This window comes from Macrotis lagotis, chromosome 7, assembly GCF_037893015.1.
Source record: "Macrotis lagotis isolate mMagLag1 chromosome 7, bilby.v1.9.chrom.fasta, whole genome shotgun sequence".
NCBI lineage: Eukaryota > Metazoa > Chordata > Mammalia > Peramelemorphia > Peramelidae > Macrotis > Macrotis lagotis.
Window position 1 is genome coordinate 59,149,218 of NC_133664.1, and position 19,932 is coordinate 59,169,149.

At 32.7% G+C, this 19,932-nt stretch overlaps 1 long non-coding RNA gene across 1 annotated transcript in view; it reads right to left on the minus strand.

The window, feature by feature from the left end:
* The window catches only part of LOC141493683 (uncharacterized), a 29,282-nt gene extending 14,894 nt beyond the window's left edge, over positions 1-14,388 (minus strand). The window contains exons 1-3 of the long non-coding RNA XR_012470285.1: positions 14,245-14,388; positions 9,843-9,894; positions 7,423-7,541 (exon numbers count right to left, since the gene is read on the minus strand). This is a non-coding gene — a long non-coding RNA (uncharacterized LOC141493683). The remainder of the gene's footprint in view (positions 1-7,422; positions 7,542-9,842; positions 9,895-14,244) is intronic.
* Positions 14,389-19,932: the final 5,544 nt, after the last annotated feature.

The window sequence follows — 19,932 nt, forward strand, 5'->3', positions numbered from 1 at the left end:
ATAAAAACCATTAAATGCATTTTCCTATCCTTCCAGATTTTACCTTCCTTTAGTTCCTTCCTTTTTTCTTCTTTTACTCATTGTCTGGTATTTTCTTCACCTTCTCCCTGGTCTATGTTTCCCTTTTCATAACCACCAAATTCTATATGAAGTAAAAAGGGCAAAAATAATAATGATAATAATGGAGAAGAGAAACTAATCTTGTGCAAAAGTCTAATTACTCATTATGACCTTTCCACCATGGGAAAGGGAGTCAATGAAATGTTTAATCAGTAAGCTTGATGAGTTTAAGGATATAACGGAAACACTTAATGTAAGGCAAGTCAGAACCAGTTATGGACAAGTAATAAATAGAGACCCAACATTGGACTAATCTCCATAATATGCAGAATACATATATTTAGGCATAAACCTCAAAGATACTCAAAGGAAAGGAATACTATCTTCATAACTGATGAATTGTCAAAAATATATCATTCCAATGGGGGAATTTCCAGTTTCTTGAAGAATTGAAAGTCCTGGGAAATTATCTTGGTTTGGAAAAACAACTCTATCAAAATTAGGGGAATAAGTCATCTTTAGGGGAAGTGATTGTAAGAGAACAAGAAGGTTCTTGTAGGACACATTAGAGGTAAACAGACACAGATAAATGGGTTAAGAAAATGAGAAAAGCAAAGAGAATAAGGCTTCAGTCAACAGATCATTTTGGGTAAAGTCCCAAGTTCCACTTTTCAGAGTTTAGGAAAATCAGAAGCATTCTAAATGTTATTTGAGATTTGTCCCATTATTTGCAATATATAATGGGAAGAGCTAATTATCTCTGAATGGGGCAGCTGCATGCAACCTTCAGATTAATATCAGAGTTCAAAGAGAGAAGCAGATGTACAAAACAGAAGCCATGCCAGATATGTATTTTGGAGCATTAAGAATATTTGTTCTGATAAAAAAGGTCTTATTCAATAATAATTTTCCATTTCTCAGCTATGGAGATAAGATTAATATAAGTATGTCAGCTAGACTGCTGTTTTTCATAGTATTGTTATTTTTACCATTTGGGTTGGAATAGAAAGGAAACTGCAGCTTTGTTAAAGGTCATATGGATTTGCAAAACTATCAGGAAGATCCTCATAGAACAGATTCAAATAAAATGATTTGTCCACTGAAGATGACCAAGTGGTTTTTTCCCCTCATTTTTTTTAAATGGAATTTAGAGTGATGGTATTCAATCATGTCTGCTGAAACATGTCTGTTCTATTTGTATTTACTTTGGGGGACCCAGACATCAGCTATTTTTTTCATCGTTATACTTAAGATTCTCTTTGGGGAAGTTATTGGAAAGATGTGATTTCCTTATGGACAAACCCACAGATGAAGTTAAATCTGATTCTCCTAGAACATTTAATATATGGCATTGGGTAGATCTCTTCTGAGTGCCAATTTCCTATTAGGCAAAAAAATAGTAATAACATAAGATCTGAAATTTATAAAGTGCTCTAATGTTTGCAGTATTTCATATTTATTGTCTCATTTAATTCTCCAAATAATCCTATAAATTGGGGACAATTCCCTTATTTTACTGATAGAGAAGTGAGGATGTAAAAACATCAGATGACTTTCCTAATGAGCAAATTTCTGAGGAGAAATTGGAGTGTAAGCATTTCCAACCACAAGTCTGGCAATCTATTTTATAGACAAATTTTCTTCATATATTCAAACCCACTTCACTAGGAAATTCTACCTTTACTCTAGTATTTAAATTTCCTTATCATAGTTTGCTTTTGTATAGTGATTTAGAGTTTGGACAACTGTGTGTGTGTGTGTGTGTGTGTGTGTGTGTGTGTGTGTGTGTGTTCTTGCAATAATTTCTCAAAAATCCTCAGTTAGGTACTATGATTATCTTCATTTTTTCTTTGAGGAAATAGAGAATTACAGAATCCAAAATCTAAGTGATTTGTTCATGGTCACACTACCTCCTGTGTTGAATCATCTCTCTGATATACTATCTAATAAACTGGATTCTTTCTGAACTCAATCTAAAGGAAATGTAGTGACTTTTGAAGAGTTTTCACTTATCTCTTCCTCTTTGAAAATAGATTAGTTGAGAAGTCACAGGGAGATCTCTAAACCACAGACATCGAATGCATGCCAATATGATATTGTTATTTACTACTAGAGAGCATTGTTTTCTTTTCTATATAGGAAATAGAAAGGAGCTCTTAAGGAAGTCCTTAAAAATCAGTATATAAACATATATCATGCCATACCCACCAGACACTGGCACAAGTATATAATGATGAGAATAGGAGAATCATCTCCAAATGGGCATTTCTTGAATTGAAATTCTTTGTTGTGTTCAGTTATTTAGTCGTGTTTTGACTCTTGATGATGTCGCTGACCACACTTCCATAGAGTTTTCTTGGCAAAGATATTGGAGAGGTTTGCCATTTCCTTCTCTAGTGGATTAAAGTGAAGTGGTTAAGTAACTTGACCAGGACCACAGAGTTAGTAAGTGTATGAGGTCACAATTGAACTTGGCTCTTCCTGACTAGAGTTCCAGTGTTCTCTATCCGCTCAGTCACCTGGTTGAATTTGAACTTCATTCAGCTGTTATAGATAGAATGAACCAGATAAAGGATTCTTCCTGGTTCAGGTAGGATGAAATGTGGAGAGGCTGGAACACCATAAGCAAGAGTAACCTGAGAAACCACTTGTAGAAAGGAATGGCTCTCTCTAACCCATTTCCCTCCAAATCCTTCCCTAGGCCATGGACCAGAACTTCCTATTGATCTGCATGTGTTGGCTCTCTATTTTTGAGATAAGGACAAAAAGTACAGTTTTCACAAACCTATCCACTGGAATTGAAACTCCATCTCCTGGAGCACAACCATCTCACTGGGGAAACAAATTTGTGTAACATTGAACAGTAACAGTTTATATAATGACATAACAGGAAGAAGTATAATCCCATGTGAGGTTATAGGCAAGATGTGAATACTATCAACAAAAATTCAGGCAAGAGTTGAGATTAACCTCTGCTCCTAACAAGAAGCAACATACAATTTTGATTCCTCCAAGGGACTGATATCTTATCCAAATTATGGATTTATTTACTTGAGTTAATGATTTTCTGTGAGTTCTATATTTTATGGGTCATAAAACATAGACAGTCTCTAGTGAATTCTGTCTTTAAGTACATCCATCTTGGTGTTGGAGAGCTCTTGAGTGACTCAGTTTTAACCTGCTATTTTAATTCCTGGATCCAAAAGATTTTATGATTACATGTTTTTCTCTATTTGTATTTTTTTGGAGGAGGAGACAGAGTAATTAAAATAGAATGAGTTATATTCTATGGGAAAGGGAGATGAAGGAAGGAAAGACATGGGGAAAGGAGGGGAGATGGGAAAGAGAAGAAGGGTGTTAGAGGGGAAAAGAGGAGGGGGAAAGCCATTTATTCAGTCCCTATTTGTATTAATTAAGTGCTTTACAAATATCTCATTTGTTACCTGGGAAGTAGGTGCTTTAATGATCCCATTTTAGATTGAGGAAATGAAGTCAGGACTTAAATGACTTGCTCAAGTTCATACCACTTAGAAGGGTCTGACACTGGAATTGAACTCAGATCTTCTCAATATAACCTTTCCACCACTGAGATACTATAATGATACTGAGCCCTTAACTTTCCTCAGCGTCAGTTCCTCACCTTTAAAATGGGGATAGATTCCTACTATTCTTATCTCAAAGGTCTGTTGTGAGACATTGTAATTAGTGGAAAAGGAACTCACTCTGGAATCAGAGGATCTAGATTCACATTTGACTTGTGAAGTTTCTTGCTCAAGTTACCTTGGAAAAATCCTTTTACCTCCCCAAGCCCTAGTTGTTTATTAATTTCTAAAATTATAGGGCTGAAATATTTGGTCTTTGAGGTTCTTTTCTCTCCTACAACTGTTAGCCAGGCATCATTACAAAATAATTCATTAATTGTAGCTCACCTTAGAAGGACACAGACATGGTGGGGGGGAAGGGGGAATAAGTTAAGTCATTTTAAGGTTTTATATGAAAGATCAGTCTGGGTAATATGATACAGGTTGTTTTGAAAAGACATTATATGATATACAAAGGATATTATTATTATTACTGCTGTTGTAATTCAAAGATTATAATATCTGGATCTTTCAACATAAAATATCAGAACTAATAGGTCTTCACATCACGTATTAAAAACAAATACTTGAATTGCCATAAGCAAAGGCAGGATTACTATATTTAAACATCAACAACTTTGGGTCCCTCTTTCCAAACTAATTAAAAGGCCAGACACAAATGGTTATTTGTTTATTTTTACCTAAATTGAAATTACTCTTTCAATATTGTATTTTCTTTATATAATGAAAATATAACATCTTTATCAGAGATTCAAAGGTTGAGTTTGCATATTTCAGATTCCAGAATCAATAATTTATGACACACTATTGTATATTGCTTCATCTAAGCAAATGAGAAATGCACTCCATTAAAAATAAATCCCAAATGCATGAAAGTTTTATCTTTTTGTTGTGTGATATCTGGGTTCCTAACAAGTCACAGGCTAAATATCCCTGTAACCTCTCATTTTGGTTTCTAATCTATTTTTCATGTGTTTATAATGAGCTTTGACTTTCATATGCTTGCATTTAGAGTAAAATATGCACAGCAACTGAAATCCCAAAAGAAATCACCTTCTGTAATCTAACAAGATAAATCTGGAGTCAGAACATCTTTAGAAATCACTGGGATACTTCTCACAAAGGAAACTATTAAACTTCTTTGTTATACCAAGTTCATAGAATGAACCAAGAGTACTGAGAAATGTAAAAACGAGGAAGAATAAAGAAGGATGAAGTAGAAGTGGAAGAAGAAGAAGAGAGTAAAAGGAAAAAAGGAAGAAGAAAGAAGGAAGGAAAAAGCAGAAGAAAAATATGCCTCTGAAATTTTTTTTTAAATGATAGGGAATTTGTTCATGTTGTATTTTCCTATGAATATTTTTGACATGTCTCATCCAAAGGAAGCAGGATTTATTTGGTAAACATCTTTAGCTTGTCTTTATATATAAATATGTACATATATGTGCTATTACAACCATTGTGTGCATATAATAAGCACACACATGTGCTTATTTATATTGTACAAGTGTAGATCAGAGCCTGAATTCAAATAATTATCACATTACAGTCACATTGATTTCAATTGAATCTTCTGTACTTAAGAAGTTTCATTTTTAATTTAAATTTAATTCAACCTTTACCTAATTTTATAGTTCATAGGAATTAAAAACAAACCAGTAGGTTAGTAGAGCCAAAGTGACAGATTATCTGTGACAAATGACAGAATCGCATCCAGAGAGAAAACAGAAATGACAAAAAGCAGATGTAGAACTGTATTCCAACATATTACAAAGTTCCAATGAAACTGGACCTAAAGGCAAACAAACAAGTTAACTGGAGTTTAGTTTTCACTGTCCATCATTTAATGAACATGTATTAAACACCTACTGATGCAATGAATGGGGTAATATTAAGGCAAAAACAATTAGTGTTCAGTGATAGAGTTCATAATCAAAGATAAGACGAGAAAAATGTGTTCAAATAACATACAAACTAGATAAAATGGAAATAATCTAGCATATGAACTAGCATTAAGGGAGATTAGGAAGGGCTTTTTGTTTGTAAGTTTGTTTTGTAGTTTTGAGACATTTTCTTTTAGAGGGTAGAATTTTAGTTAGGGATTGAAGAAAGTCAGGAGAATGAGGAAATCGGAATGTAGAGGGATGAGTTGGGAGGTAGCCAGTGAAAATGACCAGATTGGGGAAATGAAGTCACTACTGTGAGGAATAGCAAAGAGGTCAACAATCTCACTGGATTGTCTATGTTGGTCTTCAAAAAGAAATAGTCATAAATACTTTCTATGGAAGAAAAAGGAATCAAAAGGTACTGAACAAATTATTTTGTTTTTATGATTTTGCATTTTTCTAGAGGCAATAAAGCTTAAACTACTTGCCCAGAGTCACACAGCAGTTGTTTGAAGCCAAATCTGAACTCAGGTCCTCCTGTCTCCAGAGTCAGTATTCTATCCACTACAGCAACTAACTGCCCCAGCACTAAGCAATTAAAAAAAAATCTTTATAACTTAACATATAGCAAATTACTTGTTGCTTAAAGGAAGGTCAAACAATGGTCTGTGTATTGAGACAAACTAGAGCAAAAGTAAAATTACTGTAAAGCTAGAAAAAAAAGGTTAATTGATTTAAAAGAGATGGCATATATTTTAAAATATCTACCATTTGAACTATTTAAATGCTACTGATGACAAAACTGGGAAATAAACATCAAAATCCATCAATATAATTACATATAAATGGTGCAAACCAATTGATGGATAGGGGAATTTCTAGGATATTTTTCACAGATGAGTATACTCTATATTAACTTCTGATCTAAGATCATCTGAAATACTGACAATTGGTCATTTAAAAAAAGATTTCAAATTTATAGTACATAGTGGAGAAATGTATTGAATTAACATATATAACATGAAATCAGGAATATCCAAAAAATAACATCCTATGTGCATAGATTAAATTCCAATGTAATTATATCCTAAGTCCATGAACATGAACTACACACACACACACATTTTAGTGTAATGATGTTTTTTAAAAAGACATTAACTTAATTTCTAGCATGAACGTCAGTTGTCTGAAGAACATTAAAGATTGCGTCCTTCCTTTCTGGGGTTCTGAATATTTAGGTAGATGGCCAGTAGGTAAGGAAAAGTGTCAGTCTCCAAAGACATTTTTGAAACTCTTTCCAATCATGTTGCCCTGAATCACATGGGACTAACATTGATGTGTTTGTGTGCTGGTTCTGTGTCTGGACTATTTGGAGAAAGATCAAGAATGTAACAGATAATCAACAAGTACTGGGCCAGCAATTGCACTGTTCAAAAGCTTCAGTGTTTAAAAACATTTGCCCTTCAGTGTGTTTCGCCAAGAGTGGGGATGAGTTCACAGGTTGTAACCAATCTGCTGTTTCTCTTTCAAATGAGGTTGAAATCTAAAATTAGGACATTGGCATCAACCCTGGAAGCATGACCTTGTCCAACACTGGAAGTTCTTCCAGAATTTGACTTTTGGAGCAGGGGGTATTATTGAAGAAATCAGGACTTGACCAGATGGTGGCTATATCTTGCAAGTCTTGATAGATTTATTACTTTTGCAAAGCAAAGGAAATTAAACAAGTTAGTTAAATGCATAGCGTGTTTGTGTGTGTGTGTGTGTGTGTGTGTGTCTTTGTGTCTATGCTTTCCTTGTATAAGGAAATCCTGGCTAGTCCTTTGGCAGCTGTGAGTTTGGCAAGTTACTATTCCTGGCAATGCCATTCGACTTACAGAAACTCATGGGACCTTCAGACCACAAACTATTTCTTGTTGTTTGCAAAGATCCTAGATGAAAGAAAGACACACTGCCACATCCAGCCCCTGAGGGTGTTTGAGAATTGAAAACACTCCTGTCAGAATAGGAAGAGAAACATAAGTTAAAATAAAAAACATTCCACCAAAGACAATTTCATTTTAAAAAAATAAGCAAATGTGTGACTGGTGGATTCGATGTTATTGATGCTTAATAGACTAACTACCAGGCACTCAGATAGCAAGAATTCTCATTTTTAACAAAAGTTCTCATTTCTAAGAGAAAAAGTGTATAAAAACTAAAAATAACTTTGATGACTTAGTACTAGGTTAAGCAAGCTTGTTACTACATCAAAAAGTCAAGGATATTGTCATGTGAGCCCAAGGAAAATAGATGTACTTAAAGGTCAGATTTTTTTTTTTTTTTTTTTGCTTGCTAGAGAACTATATGTAGCATGAAAAATGTGCTTTCCTTTGGCCCATAGACCATTTCTATCTGGAAGTGGAAATAGAGCTTGGACAGTTCCCAGCTGTGGAGAGCAAAAATCACTGGGGAGTTTTCAACATATGCTTTTGGCATATGTCTATGTTCATTGAGATTATTAAGCATCAGCTTGGACACACAAAGACAAAGAAAAATTATCCCTATCTTGGAAGAGCTCACATTCTGATGGAGAGGAGGCAAATTCACATGATTGTAAAAAGCATATACTTAAATGCACACACATATGCATTAAATATATGTGTGTATTGAAATATATATAGTTTGTGCAGGAATGTGTGGCCACCTGTAAGCACAACAAACATATATATTTATACAACAATAATGCTTATTTAAAATGAACATATATGCACAGAATATTTAAACATGTATACTTTTATATCTACATACACAAAGTATATATGGAGAAATTAAGCAATAGATCGTAAACACAGCCTAAAAAATTCCTGGAGGAAAGATATCATGATATATAGCATGTCTATAAATGGTCATCAAAGTCATCTGATTTGTTGAAATTACTTGAAAGGATATTAAAAAGATTTCTTTCATTCATTTTTTGAAAAACACTTCTTCAATGTTTACAATGACCAGAGCAGCAAGCCAAAGATAAGCTTTGACAAAACATTAGCACTGTATTCAGGCAGCTTCATAGGAAGAAAAGACTCAAATAATTTAAGTATGATATATAATATTGCATAAGGAGTGTATTAGAAAGAAGTACTATTTGAGATCTGAGAAGAAAGGTCATAATTGAATCAAGGTCACATTGAAAAGTTAGCATTTGGGTTGGGGTTTAATTAGGGTTTGACAATTATACTTTTCTTCTCATTTTTCTTGCAGTTCCTCTTTTAGTAAATATTGTTTCCATTTCTATATATCTTGTGCAGGCAAAATTCTGGCTTACTGAGATTTAGAAATTTTTTGACTATTATCAACTGTGTGGTCATGGGCTATTCTAAAGTATTTTAACCCTTGCATTTTCCTCTAAAGCTTTGTTCACCTTACATTGTTCTTTTGAGGATGAAATGAGATGTGGATAAAGGTTTTTGTAAACCCTAAATAGCTATAAAATGAAATATCATGATGATGATGATGATGATGATGATGATGATGATGATTGCTAAAGAGGGAATTTCATATGAGGGTAAAATAGAAAGATTGTGACTAAAATGTGTTTAGATAGCGAGACTGTTAGAAATTAAAACTCATGTTATTCTCTTCCATACACTCTATGCTTCAGATAAATGAAATTACTATTTGTCCCCTTTACCTGAACTTCCCGGACAACTTTAACTTAATGAATGCATACCAATCCTTGAATATTATCTGAATGGTGTCAAGCTCTTGTGGAGCTATACTACACAGAATTCAGGGTAAAAATTCAGCAAGTGAGGAATTCATGAACAGAAGTCATGTGGGAGACTAGCAGATCAGATGGAGAGATTTTGGAAAGAACTGAACAGGTGAAATTTGTTATCAAAAAAGTTATGAGAAGATATGTCTGTGCAGTCAAAGATGTCTGAGCCTCATTTTCTTTTAATGATTTTGACATACTGAACATCCCCCTACTTTGACATCCTAAACATCTTTACTTTGATGATATATTTTGGAAGCCCTCCAGCATCATTCTTTTTATACCATGTAGTAATAGCTTCAGAATCCTGAATATGATTTCATGAGTGAAATGAACACATTTCATATATCAAGGAATAGTGCTTTTTGTTTTCATCTGATGATCAAATTACTAACCCATTTTTCTATTGCAATGAATAATGAGTTATACTTCTAATTTTTATCATTCCTGAAGTATTCCATGAAGTTTGAGTAAGGAGTGTTATTTACTATAATTTTCTTCTCATTTATCTTGTAATTCTATTTTCTAGTAAATATTATTTACCTTTCTATATGACTTGTACATGTAAAATTCTGGCTTCTGCATTTTTAGAAATCTAAACATGACAGAAGAAATAAATCATAGACATAAAAAGGTGTTTATATATGTAGCATTAATGGTAATCATAATGATAATCATAATAAATACAGATTATTTATATTAATTTTTAAATTTACATTCTTAATTTTATGGTAACACCACAAATGATAATGCTAACAGAAAATAGAAATAGATTCCAAAAGTGGTTAAATAAAATATTGGATAAAATAAAGCTTAGAATTTTTTTGAAAAATCAAAATTCTTTTTTATAAATAATTCTTAAATCAATATTAGTCAAACTAAAATCTCTTATATGGGGAGAGTCAAAGTATGGGATATTCTTTCTAATCAAATATTTTAGTTTGCCATGAGTTAATGATACACAAATCTACTCATTCATCTGTGTACTATTAATTTTCCAAGAATTAGAAATAAATTACATTTAAAATGAGTAAACATATTCTAAATTATGATTCAGAATGCATTAAAATCCCCAAATAACATGTCTCTAATGAACAGCAATCAACTCTGTTCTATAAATTCAAATTAGAAAATTCTAGCCAACATTTCTTTGCCACATTGATGGCTCTTTTCAAAGTACAATAAAATAAACCAATGAGCATCTTATTTGTAATATATATATATATATATATATATATATATATATATATATATATTAGGTTTTTGCAAGGCAAATGGGCTTAAGTGGCTCTTGCCCAAGGCCACACAGCTAGGTAATTATTATTAAGCCTCTGAGACCGGATATGAACTGACTCCAGGGCCGGTGCTTTATCCACTGCACCACCTAGCTGCCCCTGTAATATGTTTTTAAATGATTAAAGTAATTACAGTATCAAATATATTCAAATCGGTAAAAGGTCCTAACAGAGACATAAAAAATATATTTTTTTAAAAAGTGGAAAGGGAAAGAAGCTGACAGTCTCAAAGATAAAACTTTATATTAAAATCTTAAAGAAGCATAAAGATGAAAAAAATTATAAAGAAGCATTATATGTTGCACTGAATAATTTTAATAGATAAGAGAAACAGAATATTAAGATGAAATTTAACATTTCTGGGCATTGTCGAAAAGGAAAATGTTAATAAAAAATCAAAAATATTACATGTAGCAATAATAATGTGGTCTAATTCTAACAAGAAGTACAAAAAAAGATGAAGAAAAGCTCATTAATGGTCCCTCAATAAACATTTATAAAATAATCATCATGTTCCATACACTATGTTAAATGCTGAGGATGCAAAGAGAGACAAAAGACTATTCCAGGTGTTAAAAAGCTCACAATCAAATATAAAAAAATCTTATATTTAAATTAAGTAGTTTATCCTTCAACATATGATATTGAAAGTTTTTGAAAACCAAGAATGTTAATAACATTATCAAGTAAAATTCAAACTGAAAGTCATTAAAATAGAGATATCATTAACTTCAATCAATAATCAAAATGAATAATATAAGCAACAATTAATATAGCATCATAAAAGAATACTGTTTGAAATCAGATAAAATAGGTTTGAAAACACTTCCTGAAACTTTTATATTACCTAATATAAATATTTTAATATCTCTAGACCTCAGGTTTCTCATCTGGAAAATGAGGTAGGTGGTTGACAAGATGATCTCATAATGTTTTTGTTTTCTAATCCTACAATTCATAGAACATTTTTGGCTATCCAGACAAAAATGGGGGGAAAAAAAACCTTCTACTAACAGAAGACAACAGATCAACAGTTCTAACGATGATGAAATACAGTATGTGAATCACTTCCTTAGGAACATGAGAAAAAATATATAAGAGAAAGGGAAATAAACACCATTTTTAAGTACAAATGTAAAACTCACAAAAATTGATCACATCATAGAGAAGCCCTACATAAATTTGAGAGACATATATATCCAATGTTTACAGACCATAGGCAATTAAATAAAATTAAATATCATTAGCAAATTTTAAAAAATTATGAGGAAAATGAAAAATTATCCATTGAAAAAGGATTTGATTTAAAAAGAAATTAGAAGAAAAGTAACATAAAATAAAGACTATTTAAATGACAAGAATTTAAAAAATAACAAAGCCTCTGTGATGTCTGTTCTGAAAAAAAAAGTTTTATTCCTATTTTATTCCATTGGAACTCATTAAGAACAGCTACCAGTCAGGTACTAATATTATAAAAGGAAATGGAATAAATATTTTTGTAGTACCTATTAAATATCAGACACTGGGGTTAAGTGGTTAAAAATATTATCTCATTTGATATTCACAGAAATCCTATGAGGTTGGTGTGATTATTCTTCCATTACAGTTGAGAAAACTGAGGCAAACAGAGGGTAAATGATTTGCTTAGGGGTCACAACTAATAAGCTTCTGGGGTCATATTTAAACACAGGTCTTAAGTCCCAAGTCAGTTATTTGTTTTTCTTTTTTTTTCCAACTGGGCCACTGTGCCTTTAGGCAAAAGGAAAATTGTTTCTATCCTTAAGGAGTTTACACTGTATTGGAGAAAATTAAATATAAAATATAGATACAGTAAATTCTGGAGAAAGGTACCAGTAACTAAGGAAATCGGAATAGACTAATGATGAATCTAGATGAAAAATAAATGAAGTTTGCATGTAATGCTAAAATAAAATAGATCAATATTCCAAGTAAAGTTAAAAATAGATTATCAGCTAAAAGATACTGAATAGAAATGAAACTAGTAAATTAAGCCAGGAGATTCATTTGAAAAGACCAATAAACAGGAAAGGCATTAACTAATATAATTTTAAAATTAGAATCAGCAGAATTATAAACAAAAAAAGGAAAGGTCACAAGAAACAGAAAAGAAAGCCTGGATATTTTGGGGAACAGCAAATACAACTATTCATATCAGAGGATGTAAAGGAAATAGATGATTATCTAGAAAAACATAAATTTCCAGAAGTGACACAGGAGGAAATGGATAATTTATATTGACCCATCTTAGAAGAAGAAACAAGTAAGATAACCATCAAAATATTGCCCTCCTCCATATAGAAAAAGAAACTGATTCAGATAATTTCTAAACTAAATTCTTTCAGACTTTCCAAGAAGCAATTGTTTCAGTTTATTCACAAATTAAACAGAAAAATAAAATATTATTCAATATTTTTTGAAAGGCATAGTCAGTGTTGCTTTCTAAACCAAATAAATATAATACTAAAATAAAATTATAGAACAATTTTATTGAAAATGGAGATAAAATACTAGACAATATATTAGCCAAGCTAGAGATAAATGTACATTAAGGAAATTTTTCATCATGACCAAGCAGTTAATACTAGGCAACAACATATTATTACTTAAGTTATCTTTTCCTTACATTGAATAATTACATTAAGTGGGAGTTGGAAGGGAACATAATTGATGTCCTGATCAATGCACCTCACTACTAATTATAAGACCCACATTAATTTATATATTTCATGCAACAAAATTGTGATTAAACTTATAGAAAAGACATTGAACAGGAATATTAAAGCATCACGTTGAAGTGAAAAAATAGCAAAACACATCATAACAGAATAGATATGCCAAATATCTATACAAATGTATATAAAAGATTGATCACCTTCAAAAATAAAGCATAGAAAGACTCATTATTTCTCAGAAACTCTTAGGAAAACTGCTTGTCATTATAATGGGAAATAAAGTTATTATATGCACCATTTCTCACCAGAAATTCCTTTCTATGAAGTCACCAACATTAGAGTTGGAATCAATAAAATCTGCACTCAAATCCTTCCTCAGCACCTTACTAGCTGTATGATCCTGGAGAAATCTGCTATCTGCCTCACTTTCCCTTTCTGCAAACAGGGATAAAAAATAAAACCTACCATCTGGGGGTGTATGAGTTTAAAAGAAGATAATATTTGTAAAGTACTTTGTGAGCCTCAAAGCAAGATAGAGATGCTAGTTGTCATGCCATTACCTCTCAAATGTAAATCCTAATCCTTCTTAATCTCTCCCCAGCATTTAAAATCAATTACCTCCTCCTATACATCTCCTCTTTCTCTGCATTCTCATGGAATTTTCTCTTGAGTTTCCTCTTATCTCTGTTTGAATATTTCTTCATAGTTTCTTTTGTTGAACTATCATTCATAGTGGGTCACTTATCCTGGGCTCTCTTCATTTATTTCTACATTCTTTCTTGATAACTTCATTAACTCTATGGATTTAATTAACATTCCTACATTGATAACTTTCAGATCTCTATAAGTAACCCTTATTTCTCCTTGATATCCAGTCCTTAATCTCCAAATTCTTGTTTTGTATTTCCAGTTGTATTTCTTGTAAAGTCTATTCATCATGTTCAAAATGCAACTCACTGAGGTCTGCAACTTAATTGTAGTCCTCACTCTCACTCAATTAGGATCATAGAATTACAGACTTAGAGGGAGAAGAATCTTAGAGCCCTTCAAGTCCACCCTTCTCATTTTACAGAGCTGGAAAATGAAGTCTGTCAAGGTTAAGTGAATTGCCTGGGTTTTGAGGTATGATTTGAATTCCAGTATTCCGAATTCTAAATCCAGTGTTCTAGCCACTACATCACACTGCCTCTAGGGTGTGTTATTAAAGGGGCGGGGGGGGGGGGGGGGGACCATAGAAACATTTTATACGTGCATGTTGAGGGTTTTACTGATTGGAAGATACTTTATTAGTTGATCAGCCCAGGTAATAAAAAATAGCATGGCATTAAGGTTTTGTCACTCAGTAGTGGTTTCTCTTATATGTTGTAAAAGAATTATAAGAAATATTTGTTCTTTCTTGCTCCTTCAAGAGGAAGAACTCAGGTGTTTGAAGGGAACTGTTCTTTGTTCTTGTGTCTTTGGGGGGGGTAAATGATGGAGGCAAGGAGGGGACCTTTCTTTATCTGCTTCCTTTTAATAGTGACCACTTGTAAGAACTCCTCCATCAAGAGATGCTATGACAAGCTCTGAGTGGACTCAAAGAACCCAAGTGCAGGGTTGAACTGAGCTATGGAGAGGAGCAGTATCAAAGAATCCAGAACAAACTCTATGGATTGCCTAAGGGGAGCAGCATGAGGATAACAAAAGGGAAAAGAAATTGGAATTCTGAAGCTTAGGAGGTGTGAGCAAGCTTGATTATCCACATTCCCTATACATATATCCACTCATTCCATTGCCTCCTATAGGTAAAGTAAGTCATAGTTTTATGAGAGAAATCTTTTAATGCTATTATTTATGCTATGCTATTTCAGTAAATTCATTTACTTTGATAGAATTGTGTCCTCCAAATGATTAGTCAAGAAAATTCCATCAATGTGGGGGACTAAAAAAATTATAATTTTAGGAATGAAGACACACAGAGTATCATGACCCATAGCACCCAATCTGAAGAGATGAATTGAGGAAAGATGGTCTTGAAAGAGCAATATACAAATACATTTATACATGCATACATATACAATTACATATATACATATGTGGGCATAATTACAAAATTCTGGAAGCAACCTGAATATTCCATAGCAGATAATAACTATATTACAGTGCATTAATAAGATAAAACACACAGTGTAAATTAGATTAAAAAGAATAAAGTGGAAAAAATTATAGGAAATAGTTCAGAGTTGGAGAGAAAGAACCAGGAAAATAGAGTGTACACTATGTTAATTTGAGGAAATGACAAGGAATTGAGAAAAGAATCCTACTGGTGTAGAAGTGTTGAAATAAGGTTATAATACTTTATCAAACAAAAGTAATCTATTTAAATATAAGTAATAAAAACTGTATGTTTTTTCTTGCTGGTAGGTGACATAGTCACAATCATATTTCTGATCCCACCAAAAATTTTCTGACACAAGAGGAAAGCTAAGGCATATTTGATGAGTAGTGGCAAAAAAAAACAACCTCAACAGATTTGTATGTAATAGCTGCTTTTGGAATAAGGTGACTAAATTAAAATTCTATCCATTTAAAGATTGGATAAGGAGTTGCATGAAGATTGGATAAGGAGTCAGCAGTTATGACCCTACAAAAAAAAGAGAGAAATAAGCTGAATCTGAACTTGAGAATAAATACTAAATTAGACCAAAGAGAATTAAGGTAATGCAACTGTTGAATTTATAGGATCATATAGTCACTTCCTATTCTGAAATGTTCCAATTCTGACTATACACATCAGTAGAGTTCTGAGAAAATAATGGCTGATTTAAAGTGTTTCAGACAATATTACTCTTTATCTGCAACAGAACAGATGCACTAACAGGTTCCAAATTTTGAAACTAGGTTTAAAAAGCATTCTGCTCCACCTCCAACCCAGTAAGCAAATTTAAAAGAAAAATTAATGGTTCTACTCTGGATGCCAACTCTTAGCTGCTTTTAGTAGAAATACTATACATGTGAAAAAAGTTAAAGTATATTTTAAATTGAGGGTAGATGTCAGAAAAGTCAAACCATGAATCCCATCATTGCACATTTTAATATCTGAGTCACAAAGCAAAATATGTTTTGGTGTAACAGCTATGAAAAAATCTGGAATTTTTTTTCCCCCACAGCAAAACAAGCCTAATGTTTGTAGTTTTGGAATGTAATGCCTATGCTCAATTGAACTTGCTGGATCCCAAGGAAAAAAGCATTTGTAATGAAGATATGATCCTAATACTATTCAGTGTGCTCATAAAGTGATAAAAATGAGCAAAAATTACCTGTATTCTCAGTTCACCTAACTATATATCTAGCTATGTGTATATGTCAAGATGATTGAAAATCAGAAAATTCACTTTAGAATGAATACACTTTAGAAGTCAGAGAATTACAGATGCAAAGGGCTTTAGGAATTTCCTCAACATATTCCTCCCACTTTACAGTTAATGAATCTAATCTAATAAAGGTCAAATGACTTGTTTAAGCTCATTGAGTTTGAAAGTGTCAAAGCTGAGATTATATATTCGAGTTCCTTGTCCAATGCTCCTTCCTGACATATATGATCCAAGACTATTTTAATCTATTTCAATATCTCATTCAATGTTTAAGAAATTCCTTTATAATTTCTGAAATTTGCCCTTATCCAATTTCTCCCTGTATATATTATATTGGGGAACTCCCTATATTATAAAGACTTTCATTCCATTTTTGACCATCTCCAATCATTTAAAAAATGCTTTTATTGATTCTAAATTTGTCTTCCTGTACCATTCATTCATTAGTGTTAGCCCTGTTCTCTTGACATATACAAATAAATGTGATCTTTTTTTTTTTCTGGCATTAAGGACCTTCAAATGTTTGAACTTAGTGATCATATTTTTTTAAATTATTTCTTCTCCATTAAAAATCTCCAACTCCTTCAATATAACTTCATGTGCCATGATTTCAAGTCATCTCATCATCCTCATTACCCAATCTGGCTGTTCTGTAGTTTTTGATTAGATCCATGTTGGGTATTCCTTCCAGTAGTATGCATCACAGGTCATTCAAATTTTTTTTCATGGGTAACATTTGTCTGCACCTTCCTTTAACTTCTCCAGGAGTGCATACTACAAGCTGGAAGATGTTTTTTGACCACTTGGGGTCATTAAAATGCTGAACAATTTCTCAAAAGAAATCCAAATTAATAACCCCTTCTTAATTAATTTTGGCATAAACTTCTAAGATAGAGGAACAAGCCAAAACTTGTCTGAACTCTCCCAAATTCATCTCCAAAGAACTATAAAATGACATCTCAAAACAAATTCTGGAGTAGCAGAAGCAACAAAAAGATCTGAAATAATTCTTCAGTTCAACACAACCTAGAAGGTTAACAGGAAAGGGGAAAAGGTGAGCACAGCTCAGTGTGGGGGTGTCTGAAGAAGCTAATAGCAGTTTACTCCTCAGCAAGTTTATGGCAGGTCACTCCCCAACAGTTGGCCCAGAACCCCACATCAGGTCAACAACAAAGCTTCCACAACACCAACAATGCAATAGAGTGTAGCCAAGCCTTTGAGGCTCCAGGGCAGCAGCAGTTAAGTGGCCAGATCCCAGCAACTGTCCATTAACTCCCTAGGATCGGTAGCTTGAGTCAGTGCCCCCTCCAACAAAAGACCAAAGTTCTACTTTGAAAGACAAGAAATAGGCCGGAAAAGTAAGCAAAAACAAGAACAACAAAAAGAGAACCTGGTCATGGAAAAGGTTAAATTCCCAGTCTCATGAGCAAAGACTTACATATCACTATTTTGGCAACAGTATCTCCAAGCTGATCAAAATATATTTTCATTCATTATAGATAAGGATTTATGTGGATTTCTCACTAAATATCCTTTTATGTAGGGTTAGGAGAATTAGATCAGAACATGTTTATTTGAAAAATATTTCCACATATTCAAAGAGTCTCATGACCTTAAAAATTTCATCACACCTAGATCCCCTCAACCCCTCCAGTAACTGAACCACAGTCATGTTCCTGACAAAGAATATACCCTTTCTCCAGCTCTGCTTCTCACTCCTTAAATTAAGACTAAACATTAGTTCAATATCATCATTGCTGGAAAGGATATGTAAGCCAATTCTCCCTTTAATTTTACTCACCATCCCTGTAACTTTTCTTATCAAATACCCCTCAGTGGCTTTCTCACCCTTTTGTGCATCATCCCCCCGCCCCCATTAATATGTAATTGAGTTAGGAGTTGAGAGTTAGGAGTATCCTGCTATTTTCATTTTGTGCCTGCACAAAATGTCTGTGTGTTTTTTTCCCATGCATTCATTTTAGCTTTGGTCAATCTATTTTGACTCTTAGTATTGAGTAATACTCATTCTAAAAGATCAGGTGATAATTTGCAGCTACCAAATGGCAGTATAATTTCATTAAAGCTATGATCTGAAACAAAAAAGGAAAAAGACTATATTCTGAACTTCATGGTTTCTTTAAGTAGAAAAAAATTCCTTCCAAAGGCTAATTTAACTTTTACATACAATTTATTTAATGTTATATTATGAAATGACATCAAAATTATTATTGTTTATTTTCTAAAATCTACATTTTTCATCTTTTTTGAAAAATGAAAAAACTGGCCATGTCTAGTCCCTAAGCTATTTTCTATTCCATTAATCAATTGTTCCATATTCTCTTTTCTACCTTAGGGAAAGAACTACTTTTTTCTTTCTTTGAATAACCAGTTTTAACACAGTGCCAAGTACAAATAGTAAGTACTCCATGAATGCATAGTGATTGAGAATCAAGTCTAGAATAAATGTTGTCCATCCCCCCCATTCTGTCTCCTTTCCACAGATGAAATTATCAGTAAGACCAATGAAGGATTATCCAGCTTAAATATTCCTTTCTGGATAAAGAGAGAAAACTCCTGCAGATGCCCAAAGCATAGGAATCTCCCATCACTTATATCTTATCTCCATGCCAGATATGTGATTTACTTTCTTAATGAATTTTGTACTTTTTTTCTTCTGTGCAGATAATCTGCTATCATAATAATATAGTTTCTGTTTCTATCTCATTTGCTGTTACCCAAACACAATCCTACCATTATATTGGTTGTTCCATTCCATCAATCTTTAGTGATATCAATAAATTCCTCTTTGCCTTTGCTTCTTCTACCTATTTCCATTTCTAGTATGCCTCATTATATTTTAGTGCACTATTCAACTACCATCATTGTTCTTTAAAAAAAAAATTTTCATTAGAACTACCATTTTGAACAATTTTTATACAGTTAGAGCAGTCTGGCAGATAGCAATAAGATGTCCTCAAAAGTTGATTTCTGATAAAACTGCAACTCATTGTGGCATCAGCACTTAGGAGTACAAGGAATGAAATGAAGCTCAAAAGCTTCTTTTCTGCTTTGAATATTCTCTGGCATATAAACACCTGGCATAGAGCTATTCCCAGTGAGGATACTAAACCAACATTTTTGACTCATTAATCCATTAGCATTTCAATTTCTAAAATTAAAATAAAGAACCATAACCCTGTGAATAATAAAGTCAATACATCTATATTATATTTATATATTATGTTTTTATTTATATTTTGAGTTGCTTAGTACAATTAGGATTAACTAAGTC